The sequence below is a fragment of the Neodiprion virginianus genome, chromosome 7, assembly GCF_021901495.1.
Source record: "Neodiprion virginianus isolate iyNeoVirg1 chromosome 7, iyNeoVirg1.1, whole genome shotgun sequence".
In the NCBI taxonomy this organism is placed as follows: Eukaryota; Metazoa; Arthropoda; class Insecta; order Hymenoptera; family Diprionidae; genus Neodiprion; species Neodiprion virginianus.
The window spans coordinates 23,467,834-23,473,833 of record NC_060883.1 but is presented as its reverse complement, the minus strand read 5'-3'; the positions used below and the strand labels follow the sequence as shown (position 1 = coordinate 23,473,833).

General features: G+C 45.7%; 1 protein-coding gene across 2 annotated transcripts in view; it reads left to right on the top strand.

The window, feature by feature from the left end:
• The first annotated feature begins 1,215 nt into the window (after positions 1 to 1,215).
• Positions 1,216 to 6,000, top strand: part of LOC124309269 (uncharacterized) — a 58,561-nt gene continuing 53,776 nt past the window's right edge. The window contains exons 1-2 of one of the 2 annotated variants that reach the window (XM_046772737.1): positions 1,216 to 1,487; positions 1,676 to 2,062. The gene's annotated coding sequence lies outside the window, so the exon portion shown is untranslated. Of the gene's footprint in view, positions 2,063 to 6,000 lie in introns of both variants that reach the window. The other variant, XM_046772736.1, reaches the window with a different exon arrangement.

Below are 6,000 nucleotides of genomic sequence, written 5' to 3'. Positions count from 1 at the left end.
TCTTAATTGACGATTTTAAGACCCTCGGATACCAATTACGTGAAACATGATGATTTTTTTTATATTCAACCACTATAATGGATCCACCGTTGCAAATTTTGGAAATCTGACTTTGGATTCGTTATCGGTGACCTAAAAAAGCTCCTTCTACCAATGTCGGGATATTTTTAGATTTTTATCCCCACTATATTGGATCGCCATTTTGGATTCCGCAACCAACGAGTACCAATTTTCATCAAAATCCAAATGTTGTTTGTTTTTTTTTTAGCTTTTCGAATACGTCAATTTTAAATTTTGCAAATCTAACGTTAGATACGCGATTAGAGACCCAAATAACCTGACGGTACCAATTTTCATTCAAATCCGTTCACCCATTCGCTAGATATCATAAATCTTATTTAACTGTTTGTAATTTTGTCATTTAAATAATTACAAAAGCAGCGAACCGATCGAATCGAAAATCTAATCAGTTCTAAGTTTGTAAAATCCGCGTCGATTAAGGCCAAAATCATTGAGATCTGATAACTCGCTATCGAGATATCGTCGGACAAAAAAAATTAGTCGCACGCGTACACACGTGCATACGTAAACCCACGCAAACGTCCGTTTGAAAATGATTGTCGGTGATTCTCCGAACTTAAAAACCTAGAGATCCAGCGAGAACTCAGCATTCGATTTTCGGTGTGCTTACGATAACTTCCATTTTTCTCTGAGAGCAGAAAATCTGAGAGAAAAAGCTGATCTCCTTAACTGGCGCACCTTCTGCCGTCATGCCGCAGGTCCGAGTCCGCAGATAATAAAGCATAACGGTGCCATGCGGGGCGAGCAACGCACCACGCGGTCAGTACCAACCGAACTTGACTCGGTGTCAGTACGTCGGAGTACCTCACCTGGGGAGGACACGATGGACGACGGCACCTGTCGTTCACCTCCTCGGCGGCTCCGATGACTCGCTTTTTGGTGGCACGCCGATTGACCGAGGAGCCGATGCAGTGCGCAGCGCTGTACACCCGGCTCACTAACTCGCTGCCACTGCCGAGCTCTTTCTTTCCGCGAGCCGTGACGCGAGTCACGGTGAGTACGGGTATCCAGTCGACTCGTGCCTTCGGTACTTCAGTATCCGTTCTTCACTCGCGCTGATAAGACCTTGAACGTAACCGCCGCGCGTTGCTTCGTTCTCCGGTCTTCGTTGACGCTTTTTTTTTTCTTTTTCGTCCGCCCCTGCCGACAACGACGACGCGTATCCCTCGCTAATCGCCGCGAAATCGCGGATAGCGAGGAATTTTCTTTTCAGGGTGATTCTCAGAGAGTCGCGAGGCCGGACTGTACATACCTTTGTACGATTTCAATTTTCGTCAAACACCTGTTTATCCGTTATTTCACCAATCACCCGGGTGTACCTTGTTTTTTGTCTGATTCTTAATACGATGACTGTTGGTCAATTTCTTCGTGAAACCGATACGACATCGCGCGCATCGATCGAAAAGGTAGACCGTACGGTGTACTAAGTCGCTTTGGACGATCGCTGTGACAAATCACCGTTACCATTATAATTTGTGGTGTTTAACGGCGAGAGCAGACGGTGTGAAGAAAAACAATTTTTTTAAACAAATAATTTATACGTAAAATGTAGCCACGTTCAGTTTATGTACCGGTCTTCTCTTGTAACACATAGTTTATGCGTGAGCTGCAATGTTCATCATCGACGCCCGTCGAGGGATGTATAAAACGGAAAAGTGCGAGTGCAGGATAGACGAAAATTCGAAAGAGTCCGATTGGAGGCATACAATATAACTCTAGTGATAAAAGATGAGTCGTGGAGTTTGAGAATTTCACCACTTTGTTTTTTTTTTTTTTTGTTTTTTAAAGAAAAATACAAAGTGCCTAAAGTTCGAGATAGATAAGTGCCGCGTGGAGTGTTATGTTATAAATCATCTTATCTCCCGTGGCTGGTTGCCTTAGTGAAAATGACGGGCGTTTCGTTGGATTGATGATAAAACGACTATATCCACGGAGACGGGACGCGGAGCTTGTTGTGGATTAGACGTTTCACATTTCAAAGGTAGGACACAGTGCCACCGTGTCGTGTAATTATGATCGGTCGAATATTTGAACCAGAGTGCAACGTGTGTCTTTTATCCCCTTCCCACTTCCACCTCTGTTTACACACCCCGCCTAACCCCCCTTCATTTCCGTCTCGTGGCGTACATCTGTCGTACAAATAATAGAACCGAATCTCACGCGTTGCCTATCGGGCCAACCGACGGACCTACGTGCCTAGTTTAAAACTCCGGAATCGTCGTTCCGTCCCGTGACTCTACGAACCGTTAGGAAAGCGATCTCCAGTCTCTGCCGACGCTTTCGACTCCTGGACCACAGCAGCTAGAACTTGGACCACTGCTTACCGAGCCTTCCTTTATCATTACTATCTATTTCCATAGAGAATGGTCTAACAGCTTTTCAAGGGAACCTGCGTCGCGCCATGGGTCAAGCTAATTTGTGATTCCAAATAGACTTGCGAAGATGTTTATTCGGTGAGTTTGTCGTAATATGCGCGGTACACAAAAATAATCCCTGCTTTGATAAGTGGGCAGAGTTTTGATTGCGCAACCAGCCGGCCTCAATTCAATTATAGATATTTCACCTGATTTGACGGGTTACGATTTACCTGAAGGCGATAAGCGAGATTGACCGGCTATATTTCGTCCGATCAGCTTTTTGGAGAGTTTGATTTTTCATGGTATATCTATAGAGCTGGCTGTACGGTGTACATGGTGTGAGTCGAGAGCAGCTCGAGCGAAAATCTCTGTAAGGTTCGGACACGAGAGAGAGACTATTTGCTCGTTAGAATCTGGTCGCTAAGTGAGTGTCAACGGGAGAATATACGTAGAAATCCACGCATCCTTCTCGAGCCTTAAATAAGTGTACCGCAGGCTTGGCGTACGGAGGGTAGAGACTTATACGTACTTGAAAACTTATCGCGGATTGTAGCGTTGTTGTCCTCTCGATGGACGAAGCGAGAAAAAACTCGAGGCGCTTCTTTTTACTTACGGCTATTCGACAAGCTCAACAGTGTAAGAGAGTTGGAACGTCAAGTTGGAAGATTCGTGCTCGCTTTACGTGCGTGCGCAATGAACCTGTCACGGAAAAATGTCTTGTATTACCATACAACTGTGTCTATGGATAACCGTGCGAAATACATGCGGCGTAAAATTTACCGCGAGTTATCCATTGTTCAGGGTGCAAACAGCGAGTTACTCTTAAGTAAACTGTTTGTTTAGCGAGTTGGTACCAACTCTCACGCGTTACACCTGTTGCGCGATTGTGATGATAAATCACCGCAGTACGCTGCACGCGTGGTTCGCTGATTGCGAGACGAGGATCCCGAGTATTTACCCTGCACGTAACTCTCGGCGATTGGTGCTCCCCATTATCTATGCTCAAGAATTACACTCCAATAAACCCCGGCAATATATCAGCAATAAAAATCATTCAGTGCTACTCAAGGATCGATATATTTATATATATATATACACAGTTTGGACAGTGCGTCGTTAATTTCTACCACTTGATTTAAGACGCGATTTTCAACAACGAAACTAGGGCCGAAGAACCGGCAGCAACGAGAACTCGTTCTTTTCTCATGCGGAGACACAATTGGAGTATGGGGCTGAGGTCAGGGTGTGGAACGCTTTTCGAATGAATGGTGGAAAACGAGCAGAGAAATATTACGCCGCTGTCTGGCAGCCGCCGGGAACCCTGAGTCCCGGTAATGACCACGTGCTATCATTTTCACCGAGTCAGTTCCTCTTGGTGTCTGCAGTATAATTCGACCGCGTGTTCACCAGTCTTTAAAATTTTCAACTCGCCATGTTCCCATGACTGGCACCACGTCTTTACCGTTTGTTCCAACTCAGGGGCCTCCGGCTTACCGCATCGCCTAAGGTCATGTCGTACATTTGATTGTCTCCGAGAGGCTCATGTCGATCGTTTTGCTTTACCAAGTCGGCCAACCTTTCTGATCCCCCGCGGCCTCGTAGTCTGTATTATAGTCAATGATAGGCACTCACTTCCTGGTAGCAACAACCGGCCGATGATATTTAAGCTACGTTAAACCACTGATCTCTGTACTAATTGGATGGCTGACAACAGTCTTCGGTCTGAGTCGATTAGAAGCAGACGAAATCGACACAGCGCTTCAACAGCCTCAATGGAACTAACGAATCACGTGGTTCACCGTTTATGTCATTGGTTAAATTAGCAGAACCATGTGACTAAGTCTGTTTCTGATAGGCTGTCACCCACGTGACCCGTTAGTTTAACCTCGGATATCGCGGCGCTAGTGTCGGCTGTTGAGGCTTCTAATTGTCATAGGCTGCCGCGTGCTGGAAGCATGGGAGTCAGCCATCCGTTTGTACAGAGATCACCGCGTGAAAGTCTCCGAATCGACGAATTAGCCCGAGAAAAATGGTCGGTGACAAGTTCCCAGTGTTCTTTTTCATATTTATTTCCACGATGTATATGTGAATGGCGAAAATGATCATCAGTCTCGGTACAAAGCCGAGTCAAGCCGGGCATTCTTGCGGAGATTAGGAGGCTCCGATCCGACTAAAGACGTGTTTGAAACGGGCATCGTCGATTGGTGGTAATCCTTACTCTCGACTTTGCTCTGTAGCGGCTCGTGCCTCCAGCTGTCCTTCTCGCTCTCAAAGACGTTCTCCCGGTTCTTACTCACCCTCGGATAAACTGAGCTAGTCTCTGAACCCCTAATACCGAAAAAGAAGAGCTGAGTTAGTTATTCCCTGATCCCTTCGACTCGCTGTGTTGTTTACGCGAGCTCGAGCTCGAGCTTGAGTTTGAGCTTTAGCCGACGACGGGCAAAGGATCTAAATATTAGGACATGTCGGATATATTAATGGAGCCGTTGATTCGTCAAGGGGATTAAGTAGAAGGAGGGGCGCTCACTGCAGCGTCTTCCTCCTTCGTTTACGGTGTTATTATTTCTCTCCGTATTTCATACGGCAGCCTCACTTCTTCGTAGTGCTTTCCTTTATCACCAATTTCATTCTGAAATTGAGTATAATCGAGTGCTTGATTCGGGCTTAGATATAGCAAATACCGAAGCTTACGTGATTCGGCGAGAAAGCTAATGATCAATATCAACATTTCATGATGATTACACGGCGATTCGACATCGTCATCGTGAGACGATAAAAAAGAAATTTATTCACCTGGTGACATAAGTTTACATAATTGAGTAAACCAGCGAACGATTTTGCGGTATTGTTTATGTATTCTGCCAACGAAAACGCGTGCATGATAAACGATCATAGCGTTCGGAGCTACGGAGTTCTCTCTCGGTTCTTCAAAACTGAATGTTAATTAAAATAACGAAATAATTAACCAGTGGCAGCCCCGGCCTTTAATAATTCCAGCGCATTCCTTAGGGATATGAAGTAACTGGAGTCGCGGGACTAAGGCCGTAACCACAAGCCAACTTGTCTTGTGTACAGAAGCTGAATATTAACGAGGCTTATAACACGCTGTAACCGTTGAGGACATGCGATATTCTCTCTCTTCCGAGAGAGAGAGAGAGTGTGAGAAAGCGTATTTTCATGCTACGTTCGTTGCATAATCAGGAGTTTATCGAATCAAGGGTGAAAATTATCTCGCCACCGTGTAGCGAGTCAAAACGCGATTTACAATCGTCTGCTCGACGTTAGCTCGCACGAAGCTTTTACATGCGCTGTGCGTTTGACCAATTCATTACACCTAACGCACATCGAGGATCCCACCAACCTGCAAAGGTGAGTGTCTCACACGAGCCTCGATCATCGGCGAGATACTGGCCAAGAATCGAGCACCGCGCGGACTTAATATCGCTTAATTGCAAACGGCGGTGTACATGAACGATGAGGAAGCGGGCCAATCTTCCAATCGCGCCGTATAATAGTAATTACACCGTTGGTACACTAATGGGCAAACATTGCACGCGGAAGT